The sequence below is a fragment of the Temnothorax curvispinosus genome, unplaced genomic scaffold (assembly GCF_003070985.1).
Source record: "Temnothorax curvispinosus isolate PA1 unplaced genomic scaffold, ASM307098v1 QBEX01004860.1, whole genome shotgun sequence".
Lineage (NCBI taxonomy): Eukaryota > Metazoa > Arthropoda > Insecta > Hymenoptera > Formicidae > Temnothorax > Temnothorax curvispinosus.
The window spans coordinates 475,671-495,261 of record NW_020214640.1 but is presented as its reverse complement, the minus strand read 5'-3'; the positions used below and the strand labels follow the sequence as shown (position 1 = coordinate 495,261).

The following is a 19,591-nucleotide window of genomic DNA, read 5'->3' as shown; positions in this document are numbered from 1 at the left end:
TCTCTCTCTCTCTCTCTCTCTCTCTCTCTCTCTCTCTCTCTCTCTCTCTCTCTCAGAAAGTAATAAATATTGGCCAAGTCATTCTCTTTGAGAATTTCATATTAAGTCGTTGATGATACCTACTTTACTTTTTTTCTGTCGATTCTCAAGTAAGCCGTAGAAGCGAGCTACTCAAAGAAAAAAAACGATGCTTTTAAGAAAATTATTCCATGCCTTGAAGATATTCTCGCGCTATCGACGGCAACATTGTTTCCAACGCTTCCTAGCATTAAGAGGAAAAAGAACTTCGTTAACTTTGTCTTCAAGACTTTCAATGTGGGGAATGCATTTCCCTGTTTTTATGTCATATGTTTCACAAACACTATTACAACTGTAGATTATCGTTATAGCTTAATTAAAATATTGATTCTCTTAGCATTAACTAAATAGGTCAATAATTCATACATAATATGTGTGTCTGGAGATAGAAATAACTGTTAACTGCGTTAATACATTGCCAGTCGGAAGTCTATTAATAGGCTCTTTGCTGCATGTCAGTCGGCAACGAATATTTCATTATTCTTATCATTCTATTATATCAGAATATATTTACTCTATCAGAATATATATAATCTCCCAATTTTGTTCAAAAAATATTTACAATGATACATCGATATACGTTGTCAGTCGGAAATATATATATCGATTTCATCTGCGAACGATAAATAAGTTATTAATTAAATATAAATAATAATTTAAAGAGAAAGAGAGAGAAAAAGAGAGAGAGAGAGAGAGAGAGATGCAAAGGCAATAATAATAAATTATATTTTAATGTAAAATAAAATATCATTCATTTGATTTTTAAATTACAACAGCTAAATAAAAATGCAATGTAAAAATGTTATCGATATGCTCCTTTGTTAGAACGTTATAATAATAAAGTGAGAATTATAACTTAAGTTTAGTGATTTAATATTGTAACTATTATCCCTATCAATCATTCTCATGATGATCCTGCGTATCTACACAACTGCATGATTACTCTGAAAATTACTTCGTTCTAGTACAGGGGTTTCGCTCCATCAAGTTCTTGCAACGTTGATGACGCGTAACTTTCAGGATATTCTGGTAAGGCTACACAGATTGGAATACTTTTGGAAACACCCTTTTAAAAAAGATCATCCTGTCGTTTAATTTGCGTACCGTGTATTACGAGACACGGCGAAGCTTTATATAGAGCTTCTTTGTGATCCTTCTGGTAGCTATCTTGTCGGTTGATAAAAAATACCGCGTCTTCCTTTTTTGAAGTGAGCTTAGCCTGGCTGCAGATCGTTCGACTGATGACTCAGGACATTAAAGAGTCCTTCAGATAAGTTATCACGGAACGATTTTCCTCACTCTATCTCGTCCCAGTTTTAAGAATCGGGATTGGATCGGATTATATTGATTGTATTCACTTTGCGCATAATCTAATACGACAATGTACACGCGGTATTAAGCGTCAAAAAAATGATAACCAAATTAACGGTTCGGAGTGATTAACTTGTTAATATAATTAACGCTAATGTCCGCAAAATCATTCCACGAATATCTCAATCTGAATATTTTGTTAGGAAATTTATTTTATGGTTATTTAATTATCTTATAATAATTCTGCGTCATTATTAATTCATACGCGCGGACTAATCCGATTGTCGCTTAATTACCACTGCGGATTTATTTTCGCATGATATTCGTAGCAAACACATCATTCAGTCCATAGAATATCTTTTAGGATAGTGGAGAATTAGAATGATCTCTAATTCTCCACTACTAACGAATCTCTTCATTAAATCTATATAAACAAGTGATATTGATTAACTGATTTCAAGAATATATAAAGTAACATTATTGTAATTCGCATCAGTTTCGCAACGTTTCACTATATTAATGTGTTATTTGTTACTATTAATAAGCTTTGACCATTTACGATAACTGGATTGAAGGAGCATGGTTTCTTCTCTTTTCATAATAACCACCCGTCTTCCCTTTGCTTTGCGCGATTTTTCCCTCCATAATGTGCGTTTTAAGTTCCCTCTCTGAGACGGAAGATTGAACGACTTTTCCTCGGTATCGATCCACCACCTTCGCTTCGGACCGCATTGTCATATACCGGGTGTGCACGCGGGAGCGGCCGTATCTGAGAGCTTACGTCGTTCCCGCCGGCTGTAGATATCGCGATATGGGAAAATTGAAATTTTACGACGACACCGCGAACGATTGTATGTGCCCTCTACTGGGAACGTATGTTCCACGAACGGGAGATACCCTTATCCCTCCGTTGGAATTCGTTTCCTGACATTGGTTTGAACTTTCTTGCTCGTCCTTGCTTGCGCTGCACGTGCGAGCGAAATGGCTATCGTATTCTCCTACGTATACGGCATCCCCACAAGCAGTTCTCACCCGATTTTTGATGCGCATACTTCGACGATTCGCAGAAAGTAAGCAGCCGATTCAACTTTCCGAAAGAAAATGTCTATCGATCGCGAAACGTTATCTAATGACGTCGTTCCCAATTTTATAGTGTCGGCAGTAGTTAATAACGTTTAAGATATGTAATAGAAAGTTTTATTATTCATCAAGTAATACTTATCTGACACAAACAAAATTTGTATTTTCTTTTAATTTAAATCAAAATTTAACAATTCTAGTACATAATTGTATCTTTTGATTAATTTCTGATAAATTCTATATTAGCAAAAATTTTTACTTTTATTTTGTTTCTGAAAGTGTCAAGATGAAAAAGAGATCTAGTTCAATTCAATAATCAGGAATTACAGGAATCATTTAAAAGTAGAATTTTCGGATTCCAATGACAGCGAAACATCTGATCACCTTATACGTAAGCATAGCTCGTATCGTAAAGAGATACTGCGATCTCGTGCTTCAACGTTCCGCAAAGATTTGCCTCTAGTTAATGAGCAGAGGCTGTGCTGTCAGCGGCCGATAATATAAAAATAGTGAACACGTATTATCAACAGACCGTACGTCATTGATTGTGCCTTTTTTCACTCAATTATCTGCGCAGACGCGCGTCGGTCTCTTAACCAACGAGATCAACCAACGCAACATATTTATGGCGACATGTTCCAACATAGAATTTCTGAAATAATATAGAATACAATTTGATACCGTTCAACAAATTGTTATATCAAATAATTAAATAAAGACCGCGCGAGATGAGTTTGCAGAAAATGTAACGTCGAAATTTAATTACAGCTACATGTCGCAGTTTATAAAACAGTAATTATTTTTAATTTCAAACCTTTTACGAGATACGCACGGTTCAGAAAACCGTCCAGCAATATCGCGAGGAAAATTTGTATAAGTAGATATGCGAGTTAATATAATGAGATAATCTTTAAAGGTCGACTAATTAGATTTATATGTAATCATACTATGTTAATAAAGTACTAATACAATCATAAAATTATTATAAATTATATCTGAATTAAAATCAAAATACGAATGCCGCGAGTTATTAATAACCAGAGCACTTGATATATCCAGTTGTCGCGGCCGCTCTTTTACGAGCCATTATTCTTTCCTAGTACACGGAAATGGAAGATGCCAGGATGTATGTAAATTAAGCAAATAGTCAACAAAGCAGGACTAATTAACGCGAAGCCGACAGTGGCGTATATGATGTCTTATACAGAGCAGTTTCTCAGCGTATGAGCAAAATAACTACTTAACGATCTCGCTGCCTGCCTGCGAGGTCGGGCACGATGGAAAAGTTAGGTACCTCAGTGAAAACAAGGCGCTTCTGTCGTAAAGCCGCCTTAACAAATGCCACGTACAAAACTTTTCCCTCCCTCGTTGCGAGCTCTGTGTACACGGCCATTTTCCGAGAGAAAACTTCATGTTATCTTGACTTCGCCGCTGACCCCGATACACACTGCCTGCCTGCCCGGAATCGACGGTCGCGTCGTAAAGAATACAATTAAACTTGTAAAATTTGCTTTGAATAACACAATTTAACGAGTGTTCGTAACATTAAACATCGAAACCGACTGTGAATTGCTGCCCATCTGTGACTGGAAACTCTGATTTTATTGGCAAGGTACAATAGTTCCTGGCAATAGAGAAAGTTAACGCTTATCGCACGCAAGTTGTCGAAAATCTATTTTATTCCCCATTCCGTTCTCTCTATCGCGAACGGTTTATTCTTTCGATTTAAAAATCATATTTTATGTATATATGTTTCACGATATTCTTTCACATATTTAATCAATATGAGTGTTTGGTACATGTGTTTTATTAAACACGTGCAAAAATACGGTAGCTTATAGCTTTCAGTTTTTTTCGCGTATAAATAAAAATATAAACCTATATCCTTTATTTAAATAGTTTCATGTTGCGTTAAGATTCAGTGAAATGTTGAATCAATATTAAACATTGTTCTCAATAAACTAATAAGATCAATAATGAATAACATAAAATTGCCACGGTATAAAATTAAAAAAGATTATCAAATCTTGAATCTTGTAGACGACAAATCTTGTAAAAACGTATAATTAATTTTACATCGCGTGTTAAGGGGATATATTGAGATAATTACGTGGGAATATTTATTGCAAAAATAGAAGTCGATAAATCTAACAAAAGTGCTTTTCGATGAATAAATTGCGAATCTCGTAATGTACACCTCATGGAATAAAATACTAATGACTTGACTTAATGAACCGATATGCTTTCAATAAGTAACAGCAGCATATTGCGCAAGTGCGCTTATTATCTCGTACAAAATACATAAACGATTATAATTACGACGAGATTGTGTGGACTCCGAATATTGACGATGAGCGCATTGCCAGAAGCGCATCGTAGTGATTGATATGGCAAACATTTGCCAGCATTCTTCAGCAGTTACGCCGCGGCGGCTTGCTCGGTCAGAATGTGTCGGATTAATCTTGCCCCGCAAGATTAATGGATATTTAACATTTAGCCCGAGTTTCTCCGCGAATTTCCATGGCGCCGGTGATATATTCGACTCCGCGCCGAAGCCGGGTGTATGTAGGGTCCTCCGCTCATCCACCGTCAAACTTTTTTAACGAGACACGACGCGCAGTAGCCAGTCAGGACGGTGGCGAGTTTAGCGGAAGTTGTTCTTAAGCAGGTCGCGACACGAACGAAATTTGCAAGCTCGACGGCGGCGGCGGATGAAAACTGTAGCATCAATTACCCGTTGTTGAAAATGCCCGCGACGCAAAATGAAATTTCGCGGACAGCACTGGGCAGGGTCGGGACACCCTGCGGTATCAATTACGCACCGTTAAAAGTGTCACGCGGTGACGAGTGACCGGGTAATGGAAAAGTTTGTCTCTTAAAACGCGAAAGCGCGTTACCTAAAGCCGGTGAAATATCGTTACCAAGCCCATTTGAATCGCACTCGCATCTGCGATTCGTTAAAATGTTAATGTATTCGGGCGCATTTAATAAAAAAAGAGATTAAGAATTTGCTCCCATGTCTATACGTCGATCGACTTTATTCAGATTACGACTATGGGTGCAAATCATAATATATACTGAAAGAGCGATGACACCCGCGTTTAATACTGCCATCGTTGCAGTTATTTAGCAGTTAAGCCGCGAACGGTAAATAACTGTTATTACGTAGAAATAAATAGGATTCACTTTTTCTGTATGACAGAACACCGCATCAGTAAAACGATCCACGAACAAGACTATAAAACGCGGCATTTTAATGATGTGCTATGTGAAACATAAACATGTATAATAAACATATTAATAACCGTTGGAATATTGGTAAACAAATCAATTTTATAACTAAATAAAAACACTATTTTTATAGCGCACTAACTTTTAAGATATAAAATGAGATTTAGCTTTCTATATATAGATATACACATGTATAGTTGTCAAGTTTATGTAATAAATGTACCATTCATATTCAGAATTAACAGTGAATTTACATACGATTTGCTTTTTTAATTCACAAATTTTGTATAAACGCGATTGAACAGCAAAAGTCGAGTAGCCAGTCCGACGAGCAGCCAGTCCAATAAAAATGGATGAATTTAGTGTTTGTTGCAGAGCGAATATTAAAAAAAAATGCATAAAGAAACGCAAGAATGAGAACGTGGACAAATAATTTTAATAGTAGTGGTAAAACGTGCAAAATATAACAGATGATCGCCAAGTGTGGAACGCATCGAGCCGCCATAAAGCACGGCAGACTCGCGATCAGATTGCTAATGACAAAAAGTCCGGCGGCGCGCACCCGCGAAATTCGCTGCCCGTCGGTCACACCGCGTATATCCTACATTCGAGCTACGTTTATCGCTAACCCCGGGGTTTATCGACGCGATTTCGCGCAAGGTTACTGCACCCGGGCATCATTTCGCACGATGTTTCGCTCGAGATAGGCAAACGGGCAGATTACTCGAATAGCGAGGTATCATGTACGTTCAGCTGGACTGCCAAATGGAAAAACGGAGCGTACGATACGCTTTCCTGTCGCCATTATATCTTTTATTCCTAAATTATGATCAGGCTCCTTTCGTGAGATTGTAAACGCAATTGCCACAAATGTTGAATTTAAGGATATTTCAATTCAGATCAAATAAATGTGCATGCTTTTGTATTAACAATTTGATTGTTTTTTAGAATCTCACTCAATACAAATCCTCATTGACAAAAAATCAATTTTAAAATCGCTTAAAGAAACCGTGAACGAAACGAACGGAATATATGTCTTATACACATTTTCGTTTGAAATTGGAACTTCATTCTTTAGATATAGGTAAGTCATCCCTTGAGAGTCTTTCAATATACGCGCAAACCTCATATTTATCGATAAATTGTCCGATAAAGTTTATCGACGCGATTTCGTGCCGAGTTTCCAACGATGCGCGTATCGCCCCCTGCGGTTTTGGTTCAGATAGGGAGAGGTGGGACCAGATAGATTAGGAGGTTAAATTAGTTCAATCAAGAGACCCGCCGGCGCAACGATGTGTAATTATGCGCCGGTGCAATCACGCGTACGCGGATTCTATGCACATACTCTCTCGGATCATTGATGTCGGAGAGCAATTGCGGTAACCGCAGCTAAGCGAGGCAAAATATCCGTAATTCATTTTTGTCATACCCGAAAATTTTTGCGATACACAAAAAATAAATTATTGCTAGGTGATTCGTGTATATTTCGTATATCCATTTATATCAATACGCAGCATATGAGTTCACGAGATCAATAATCATCTTCTTCAATAAATGCTGTCAAAGGGTTATAATTTTTCCATCAAATTTTGTATTTAATAAAATTAGAAAACTCAAATTAATTTGAAAAGAGGATTAAAATTTCTTTTTGAATAAAAAAAGATATGTTTATAAATATGCAATGATAAATTTGACCTGCTCAATTTTGCTGAGATTTTGTATTTAATTTTATTTGAAAAATGTGACAAACCTGCATTACTCTGCATGAAAAAATTGTATAATGATATTCGGTCTATTGCTGTGATTTTCGCATTCTTAATGATCCTAAAATCTCTAAAAGAGAGATATACATAAGCATGTTTCCGCATCAAATAAGGATATTTATAAATTGCAAATTAAAGTTCTGGAATAATTAGTCATAAACTCATAAACTCATTTACTGTTAACCCAATTCACCGAGTTCATCGACACAATCTTTGATGGATTATCAGCGTCGTGTGTGCTTCTTCTCACGGTGCTCCGCTATTGAGACAGACATACGGCGGAGACGCAGCCGCATTAAGGAATCGATAAGGAGTTTCAGCATGTTTGAAGCGACAAGATCTTGCTAACATTTATCTCATGTAATACCTAAAGACTTTCTGCTTGAAAAACCCGGTAAATATTAAAGCATCCAATGAAATCGCACGCTTTGAAAAATAAATCTTTAACTTAATCTGTCTAGATCGAGAATCTAAAATAGAAATCCTCTTCTTAGATAATATTTTATTCTTACTGCAATCATCCTGTGCCAAATATTTGTGCCCCTATGATGTGACTTTATAACTTATATTTTTCATTAATAATTATAATTAATATTTAATTAATTTTTTAATTAACATTTTGTATTCAGAGTAGTATTTTATTATCATTGCGCACACATTCTTAAAACATTTAATTTTACCTATTGAAATGAGAAAGAAATCGTAACTATAAATAACTAAGCTTTCAGCTTTACTGATGCACTTAAGATTATTAGTCTGGTTTGCTACTATTTTTATACAATCAATTCGCTTCGTTTCTAATTAAATTTGTGATTTATTTAATGCTGCATTTTTGGGAAAATATAATACCCCCTATACCCGTTATGTTTACATCAATAATTTCGACGCGGTATATGAAAATATTTAATGGTTTTATTCAAAACATCGACTGATTTCTTTAATAATATCGAATTCTATTTTGAAAAAAATAATGCGAGAAACATACGTACAACTATATATTAAGCTGTTTTTGATATGACACCATTGATCTTTCCCTATATATACTATTGTTTTTCGAATCAAGGCAGTTTTTCTAGTGGTATTTTCAAAATCATATTCAATATTTTTTTTGTATCTTACAGCGATTATTAAAAATTATCTCATTACCAGTAAACAGTTCATTATCGCCGCTATATATTAAATCACGAATATACAGCCGTCTGTCCAATTAACTATCGTTAATCACACTGGTTGTACTCTCTATTGACACAACTTCGATTATGTGTCAACGCCTGCGGTTTCTTCGCGGAATACATGGGCGCGCCGTATGTCATCGGTGCATCGAATGAAGGAGACTCAGGATTTCGGGATTTCAGGACGCTGGAGACAATGAGGAACGACGTTATGAGACCCGGTAAACATTTATCCTACGTACGATGTGGTCCGTAGGTACTTCATTGCCCGAAACTGGTTGCCGCGCTCCTAGCTAGCGCTCGCTCTTACGCTAACAGCCCCGGTGAGCGCAAATGTTTGCCGAGTGTGTTGTGCTTTATGAACACGGATTTCACCGTACCGTTGTAACAAATTCACCACGACTCGAGCGTATTATGCGTATGTGCGCGTATGTGTACATGATCGCTATTACCGAGACATTATCGTTACAAATGAGATGCAACATTCGAATTTAATTCGCGATGAGCAATTCGAGATTGCGGTAATCAAAATTTCGTTGCTTTGTATCTGTGCCGTGCATAGACGTGCGCGGTACAATTGCTAGAAACTGAGATCTGATAATGATTATATCGATTCACCCTGTAATTGTACCGATCGATACACATGACAACATCCGTGGCTTATAACTTTATCGATCACGCGGTATGCGTAATGTGCCGTAGTAAAATAATGGAGTGTTGTTTACGAGTGCTAATGGCTGCTAAATACAACATTATCATTCGCGGATCTCGGGCCTGTTATTATGTGTTGACGTAATCATTTCAAGTACTGATCTTTCGCATAGTTGACCTCAATCTCTCCATTAATGTTTCTATACTGATACAGAAGCGATATAATTTGTTGAAATATTTTATAAAGTGTTTCTTTATAAATAAAAATAGACGGTGCACTATTTATTTTGCATTTTCGTCTGCTCGTTATATATCTCTCACTTTTAAAAATATAGTGGAAATAGAAAAGGTGGTCGAGAAGCATTCTGAAAATGAAGAATAGTGCCATTCAAACAAGTCTGCTGATCAAAGGACTGAGAGAAAATGAGAGAAATTGGCGAAATAATTTCAGATATTTCCAGAATATTTAAGCTTCAACATGCAGCAACAGCAAACTAACAATTATATACTTTATATTAATTAACGTGAAAATTAAGTAGATCGAGGTAGCACTATATAATAGAAGAAAACAAGGTCTTTCGATAAAATTAATTAACTGCGAAATATTTATTAACGTTAGCGAGAATCTTTATTAGATGGTCAGAACGCTTATAGCATACGACATTTAAACGTCGCAGGTAAATCACGGATGATCTTACTCATCTATTTTAATCCGCTCATAGAATCCCATTAACGACGGCGAACGTCAATTCCGGGACTTCACCTGTCGTATGTCGTTCTAGATACCCCGAAACGACATCTGGAACAACACGCCTCTGTTGGAGCATTCGCGTTCATTCGTCGCTTTGTTAATGCCATTTGTTCCTGGCAGTCCCAGTTTTATAGCGAGCTGCGAACGCACCTGTCTCCGATATGCGTCTAGCCGGTACAATTCGCGCTGATGCTTTCCGAAATAGTGTTCACGAATTTAATATGTACCTTGGATACTCCAAAGCATAAAGCATAAACGTGAACAAGATCTAAGAATCAGTTGGAGTAAGGATATGTCTCCACTAACATATCAATTCTCGCCCTAGTACTAGGATAAAAGCACTCAATAAATTGATGTGTGAGCGTTTATAAACTAAAATGCAAGTTTAAAGCAAAAGTTTTCTCGTACTAGGATCATAACAAAAATTATATCTAGGATATGTATATATTATGATAAGCATATTTAACATAATATATGTTTATTATATCATTAATAATAATATAATAAATATACGATCCAATAATAGAAAGCTACTTTAATTTTTTCTCTGGATCTTTTGGGAAAATATATGTCACAGAATATCCTTTATTCTGACTGGTTCCCGACATACGTTGACGTTCACGGATTAGTCTCAGGATCACCCTGTACATACGGCGGCGGTACAGAGCTCGTAACGGATTTGTACGGGGGAGCAGCTCACCTTCCTCTCCTGCTAGAAAAGAGATGGATATGGGAATGGGCGTACAGAAGAACGCGCAAGAGGAGGAGAAAAGGAATGAGAATCTCGGGGTAATGGCGGCATAGAAATCAGTGGCAGAAATGGCTCGGCTTATTTCTCTGGAGGATATACGCCACCGATATATGTTGGCAATGAGAGAGGGTTCGAGGAAAGAAGGGTGTTCGAGCGAGAGCGACGGGGACGAGGAAGGCGTTGCCTGCTGCCGAAAACAAATTGGGAGGCTTTAAAAATTTCACAATCTCGGCCTCGTCCGATCCTCGAATCGCATTCGCTGCTACTTTTTTCTCCCCGTTTCCCTCGAGCGCAGCACCCTTTTACCATTCCATCTTGCACGCTATTTCCTCTTTTCCACGGCGCGTTTCTTGCTACCTCGTTTATTTCATAATAATATCCCCGCGGCAATTAGCTGCAAGGCCTCACTCGCGCCCGCCTCTAGACGCGTCGTCGTTGTATTTTATTCCGATAGTAAATAGTTCGCCAGTGCACACACACACACTTTGCTTGTTTCTTTCGCTCCTGTTACATTCTCGTTCTTTATCCTGCACGATCTGATCTAATGGCACCCACGACCCTGTTCTCTTTATTACCGCTTCTGATTGATATTAATACTTCGAATAATTAATCGTTCAAGTTTGCCTCGTTTCAATCCGCCGATATTGTTTTCTTCCCAAGACAATAGTTGGACACATGATAAATAGTTCCTATAGAATTAATTATATTATCACAAATTCAATCTGACTAATAAATCTAATTTCAGACATTTTTTAGGTCCGTAATGTCACATGCTTCTTTATGTTAGTTGTTATTATTTTATGTAATTTATAAGTGTCAAAATTTATTTGCTACTACGTTATATAAAAGCAATAGTAATAAAGAGATAAGATTGAAACAAAGTAATATTTCAGATACATAATATGCTCATGTAGTTTTCTTGTTACTTTTGCATTGTATGTCTCAAAATGTACATGTTAATATAAATAAAAAGAAAAGAAAATATATTTTCGATCAATCTATTTTCTGCTTTCGATTCCTTTAATCAAGCAACGCGGTACATCCTATTTAGATTTCTTCACCAATAATCCTCGGACTATCTCAAGCCGTACCTCGTTCTAGGTTCAATCGTAACTCAATCTCCTTGAAAATAATAAATAGTTCGACTTTCTCGGAACCTTTTGCAGGAATTCAATGTTATTTTCTCTCGGTTGCCTTCGGTGCATTGCATCGCAGGCGTCGATACTCGTTGCTACAGACGAATCAGTAGTTCAACGTACAGATCGAAGAAAACTCGAGGAGGTTTTCTTCGGGTTTCTCATCGATGTTACTTTCGCACGATTTCGGTTGCTTTTCGTGTTTATTTATATAAAAGGAAGTGAAATTACGAGTCGAGATTACGAGATAAAGGAAACAATTGTGCATTGGCACTAAATATCTTGAGATCTTTTAGCACTTGTATTAAATTCTAACGAAGGCTCTGTCAACTAGTCCTTTAATGCTATTTTCGATTTTAATAGTATACTTCGTTATGGCCATATTAAGTTCAATAACACATGTTTTACAATATCGATTATATTTTATTACATTTATATTAATCATTATATTATATTAGACTCAATCACTTCTCGTCTAAAATGAAATTTAATGTTCTTTCATTTAGCTGCGGTTATTAGCCACGTCAATTTCCCGATTGTTCCCAATAGTTCATTAAGATTTCATATCAAATTGTAACTGCGCAGAAGCGTTTTTAAAGAGTATGCTTTTATATAGACACTATCTATATACACACTATCTATATGCCGACGACTAAACATTAATAAATTTATAGAAATAAAATAGGATTAATATATAAGGAGTTCTTTTAATACTTTAAGTGTCTTAGACTCATAATGTCTACAATTTTCTTTCCAAGACATTACAATCTTCAGTGCTAATTTTATGATTATTCAGTAACAAAAGATATAAATTCGTTTTTTTTTATAATATATTTTAAGATATAATATCTTAAATCAACAGAAAAGTTTAAATCATTGAAATAGAATTTCGTAATTCTATCAATATGCTCGTGCAAATAAAAAAAAAAACTACATTCTACATAAAATAGATAGCAGAAACCTTATCAATAACTAATTTACTCGATATCCATATCACATAGCAATAATAGTACTTTGATAGAAATTTATGTTGTGAAAAATAGTGATTGTTAATTTTTTATTTTTGTGATAGGAGTAACCGTTCAAGGAAACATCGCGCATATAGCAGCTAGACTTCCGAAAATCAAAATTACTTTAACCTTTTAATAGGCAGTGGTAAATTTTCTTCCCACGAACTTCTACGATTTATTAAGGTTACGAAAAAAGACGAGCATACACATCGGACGTTGGCGATCGGCCAACACTGAGTAAGGTAAAGAAATCGCCGGTGGTGGATTAGAACTTGGGTTACAATGAATGTTTAAACATTTTTCAGTATACCTTCTGGAACGGCCAAAATTGCGCCGTAAATTCGTCTGTGAAGATTCGCATCGCCAAACACGAATTATTTCAAACTACAATAGCCGCATGTTCTTAATACTTGCATCTCTCTTTATTGAAAACTATTTTGGTCAATTTGGGGAATTAGTTTCTTGTTAAAAAAAATTAAATATTGAATTATATAAACGACAAAACACCTAGAAATATTCGTTGATTAAGTTGAAAAAAGTTGAATAAATCATGAAATAGAATTAACATTTTTACATCAATTGATATAATCATGTAATTTTTTCCGTAAAATAATTAAATTTATTTGTATAAAATTCAGAATAAAGTGAGATTTAACACAATAAATTTTTTGTACAATTAGATAACAAAATATTACGCTGTATTTGATATAAACTGAATTCTTATTTTATGAAATTTTAACTAGATTTTAATTAGAAATGATGTTTTGTAGTTAAATTGTTGAATAAAAAATTTAAATAAAAGCTTATATAAAAAAGAATGTATGTTTTTAATAAAAATTCTGCTCTATGTTAATAAAAAATATATGAATATGACAAAATAAAAAAATTTAATAGATAGACCATTTTTTCTAAAAATAACATTTATATTTATTTCATATATAGCATACTGTTTTCTTAGACCTATTTTGTACTTAAAATACTCGATTCAATTTATTTTGATATGTAAAAACTAAAAACTCTATATGGGTTGTTTATTTAAGCGTAATTACTACTAATTACGTAACAGCGACGTGAAAGAGTAAACTATGGAAACTGTCTTATATTAAATTTACCTACAATTTTACAAGTTTAGACACATAAATAATTTAGCATGAGATATTGATAATTTCCAGTATATTCGTGAGCGGATCATCGAGTTTCTTCGGGGTGGACTCTCGATGCAGCGGGATGCGGTAAGTATATCCACCTCAGAACAGGTCGGAGAGAATACCATAGCAGGAAGTAGAATAGGGATTACGAAGAGCTGAATATTTCATTACGGAGCCTGCATGGAAACTTGCGGAATGATAATACTTTATCAGGACAAGCTCTCCTGCGGTCTTTCTATCCTACCATTCTGCCCTTTCCTTTTTCTGCCCCCTCCTAGGCAGCGAAGGATTATTCTTAACGGGAGAGAGAATATTTTGCACTTTATAGCGCGACCACTCCCGTGACCGCAATAATGAGCAAGTATAATGAAAATGGCGCATTTAATAGCCTCGCATATTTCCATACGTTGCTTAAGCAGAATATTTATTAGTATTATCACCAGCATGGGATCGTAAATTAAATTAACTGTTTGTTAATAACGCACGATTTTAAATGTGTAACTGTTGATGTATACATTTTTTTTGCTTTTGGAATAAATATGTTACTTTTTTCTTTATCAGAAAAGATAACAATGAATAATTTTCTATATACTACCTCTAAAATTGCATCTTAAGAAATTAATGTTCTTTTTATATCTCTTCTATCAAATAACCAATATCTATAATATTAAAAAATAGACCTCTAAAGTTTCTTTAATTTATGCGATAATAATCTAATCAATTTGAACTATCTGCTACTATATTTGCATTTATAGAAAATTTATTTACAGTTTTTGGTTAAATAACTCCGAAGATATTTTTATATCTATATCAGCACTCTCCGTATAATATTTATTCCTCGATCTCATCGTAACTTGCAAGACGTAATATTTACGACTGAAACGAATACTTTAACCCTAATCTCTGGATGGTTTAATCTATCGGGATAAACTTGCAAGTAATGCGGAATTCTTCGCGTTTCCTTCCCCCAATACAGCCACGCGCACCTTTCCGCGATTGTGTAAACACAAGATTTTTCTATTCTTCGTTTAGCATAGATAGAGAATATTTCTGATCAATACGAATGGCGACCGAATCCTGAATTAATGACACGATCCCACGGGAATGATACTCGGCCGTATACTATACATATATATATGCTATCCTTACACTCGGCGACGTTACTAAGTCTAAAGAGCAAAAGAAAAAAAAGAAAAGAACAGGCAGGAAAAAAGATATTGTGGAAGGAACGTCTCTCGATGCGAGGCGGATTGCTCTCTGAGATGGAATTGCTCGACGGAGACCCTCCGCAATAACTGGTAGCTCCTCGTTTTTTTTTGTCTCGTCCGGTCAGGCGGCCGCACTCAGCTCGTTGCTTTTGATAACTTTATCCGACACGGTTGGCCGTACGTACGTACCATCCTACTACGATGGCACGTATCGTTCTGTCACGATTTATCATTGATCCGCATATATAGCAATAGCTCCAGCAAGTTTGCCGCCAATACGGGAGACACGTGCACACTGAGCGAACCGGAACGAACTTTCTCCACGGACCGCGAACTATGGCGCGAACTTGCCGAAACCGATTGTAACTCGAACGTTCGAATTGTTCAGAATTATTTTCCGCGGCGTAGGTAGTGCGGCACGTAGGTAGTGTGCACGAAATTGAAATCAATCAGGAAGGTAATATGAGCGTGACTTAATTCTTTTAAGTGTGAGTACGTTTATACTTTAATATCTATTCGCGTGACACGATATTTGCGCTTCGATAAATCAAGAAAAAAGAGAAAGTAGATAACAAAAAAAAGACATAAAAAAGGTATTAAGTATACGAACGTGTCTTAATTCTTCCAAATGTAAATGTTTGTATTCTGAGTTATCCGTGCGACATTTTATATATGATATTTGTGCTTCGATAAATCAAGAGGGAAAGAAAAAAAGTAGATATAAGAAAAGAATTTAATTAAAATATATAAGGCTCTCGTGATTAAATCAAGTAAAGGGAAAGAAGCAATAAGAGTCGGCGCGGTAAATAGGGCGCAAAATTGTATATATTCTTTTAACCGTTAATACATAAAAAATTCGCGAACGTTTCGACCAAAAGAATTTAATTTATACTTATAAAGTATATGAAAGTGACTTCCTAGAAAAAATATTCCACTTCACGGAGTTAAACATATTATAATATATAATAAGTTCGGCAATACGTTTGCCTTTAAACGCATGTCCATTTTGTTCGCAAGTGACTTCAGGAAAACGAATAGATAGGCGATGCGCTTTGGGAAAGTCGGATTTACATTTCTTGCGATTTGCAAATTTGAATAAAAATGCCCGATCCCCTTACCGGTGTGGCGTCTCGAGCTCAAGGAATACGCTAAGAGACGGTTCTCGGGGAGCGCGTTAGCTGGATATTATTCGCCGAGCGACAAAGTGGAAGTTTCGACATACCGCAGGTTAGTTTCGCGCGGGAATACAGAAAAGGTTTTAGGGTCGGATTAAAGGATTGCGTCGCAGCCACACCGGCCGTGGTGGATTGGCGGGTTCTTGAACGGAGACGAATGAAGGTGCGGACCGCTCGGGTTGTATGTCTTTGCCAGGCATAGCGGCGAGTCATTTGAAACACGGAATGCCACTTACCCCTGTAGTAACTTCCATCTTGTAAAATGTATGTACCGGCTGCGGTCGAAATGGCGGTGCAACTCCACTCGCAAAATGACTCCTCGTGGAAAAACGGGTCGAAAAACCAAAGCGTTTTGGGCGAGAAAGCACTCTTATAGAACCTATTGCTTGACTAATCTATACTTTTGCGCGTTAGAAAAACTAATTATTTTTAAACAAATATATATAATATTTTAACATATTAGCAATTGCAAATGAGTAAATAAAAAATTTGAATGAAAAATTATATACAAAATATATATATATATATATATATATATATTCTTCGTATATAATTTTTCATTCAAATTTTTTATTTACTCATTTGCAATTGCTTTGTGCGGTTACATTTCCGGCAATAACTTGCGCTCCCTGCGTACATATGTGAATCTGATTATGCATGGTACTATAGCATTCTGCACACATATTTATCACCATGCACACATAGCTGTGCAAAACAGGCGTCGCTATCGCGGATTATAAAAAACGCGTAACCACGCAGAAGCAATTCACAAGACTCGGAAGGGGTGAGTGTTGGCATTGCGCCAGAGAAAGAAGATCTGACACCGAAACTACTCAGCTAATCTTTTTTCTCTCCGTAGATTCAACCTGCTAGTAATTGGAAAGTGACCTAATTGTATGTTATCCCCGTTATTACGTCACGCACGGACACAAGGTGACGAAAAGTTGTAATAAAATAAAATTCTGTGAAAATCGTAAGATGTAAAGATAAAAGCCTTTAGCTGGTTTCTTTGGAAATGCAATATTTGTTATTGAATGCAATTTGTATTAAAGACGTAGAAAGTACAAAAAGACGGCAAAAAATTATAAGTACATGATCTCAAATATCAATAACAAGCACGGTATTTAAAAAATTAGAAGAGTTTTTTTTACTAAATTTTGGCCGAAATCAACTATTTTCTCGATGAATTTTAGAATAGAATTTATACAAAAACAATCGAAAGAAGTATCTAATTGTTTTGTTTTGTTATCTTGTCATATTCGTTTGCACAACGTTTACTTGTCAAATAAAAATAGGGAACTAAATCTGAAATAATTTTAACCGTTTATTTTGATAGATTATAATTCCCGCGGCTTTGGTACCATGTGACAGATTTGTTTGTCATGCTCGTAAAATATTGCGGTTATTGCTGACGCGCAAAAAATTTTTTTTGACATTTTACATAAAAAAGATCTATATCATGTATCTAACCTTTTTTACTCAAACTAGATATATATATATATCTATCAACTGGTCGAATTGTTACCCATTGTCTGTTGTTGGCAGTTGTGAAAATTGCATATAACTTTGAAGATTCGCTTAATCACGCGATGGCGTGAACACGAAGATATGTCACTTTTGACGCAAACATGATTAAGAGCGGGTGTATCATTAATATTGCCTGAGGAAAAGTTTATACATTTGAGCTTTGTTAATTATCCATGTAAATATGACGTATTAAGCGACCGACAGTTGCCCATAAATCAGAATCCTAATTAATATTGGACATTAAGTTGACATTTTTACGATATACGTGCAAATGAAGGCGATAATCAAAGATAAAGAGAAATAAGTTTACTATTTAATATTTATAGTAATTATAGAGACAAAATACCGAAAAACCCATACAGACATTTTTATTACATCGCTTCACCAAGCTATTCGTAATTAAAATAAACGTTACAAAAAAAATTTTAAACAAACTTGACATAGCACAGTAAAAGCATAATATATGCTTCAAGATATTTTCTTTCCTCAAACTTGTCCTAAAATAAGATAGATATATTTACTTTCATGAAACACAAGTGCTATCTTAGGATGACGAGAATAAGCCTTATATAGCTTTCTTCAGATATACACTTTGTTGAAATAGTGAACACTTGATAGTAATTATAACTAAACTTAAAAAACTTGAAAAAATATGAAACTTCAAAAATTATATTTTCAAGCTCATATTAAGTTTCGACTATGAATAAGATCTTTATGCAGCCTGTAGATTTAAAGTTTATATAATGAGAACTTTTTGTGAGCTTAGTTATAAGACATCCATACGACAAGCTCATAATTGCATAGTAAAAACTTAATGTAATCTTCGAAATTAATATCGTTTTCTCTCAAATTCGAAAAAAGAGACGGATTTATTTATTTTAACAACTGAAAAATAAAATTCTTCCAACATGTAATAAAAATAGTACAAAAATAAGATAAGCTTAAAGCTTTGACTTGTCTTGATTACACGCAAAGGTTAGAGCGAGATTATAAAATTAAAAATGATTGAAGAGGTATTGAAGCAATATAATTGTTTTAAATTTTACTGTTAAGTTTTCTTTAAGTCTTGACTATAAGTATCGGTAAACGCGAGTTTCTCGAAAATTATATATATTATAAAAGTACTTGTCATCATCCAACAATTTACGCACCCGGATCATACTATTATATTATTTTGACCTCGATGCAAAACTAATAAATGCCTCGATCGGTTTGAGGCAAGCGAATAATTCCAATCTCCATGCGGCAAATACTTTCTTCGATCTCATACGAAAAGGCGGCTGTCTTGAGTAACGCATCAGTATCTAACACGGTAGACTACGCAATCTGTTCTCGGTTCTCGTCTTGCGCCCTCAGGGCGCACGATACATTACCCTTCGTCACCTGATGGTAGGACAACCAACTCTAGCGAGAAGACGGCTTGTCGGGGTACGGACGGGGACGGCGCGACACGCAATTTGACCCATCGTAAATGCACTCCTGCGACGGCGTGCACTTTCCATTTCGCTTTCTCACATGAGTTTTGATTACCTCCCGTCGTGGTTGAAATAGAGCTCACAGAGGGTCTTTCGTGAGGATCGAGAGAGAAAGAGAGAGAGA

At 35.6% G+C, this 19,591-nt stretch overlaps 1 protein-coding gene across 4 annotated transcripts in view; it reads right to left on the bottom strand.

The window, feature by feature from the left end:
* The window catches only part of LOC112454176 (zwei Ig domain protein zig-8), a 267,122-nt gene that overhangs the window by 156,422 nt on the left and 91,109 nt on the right, over positions 1–19,591 (bottom strand). The window lies entirely within an intron of this gene.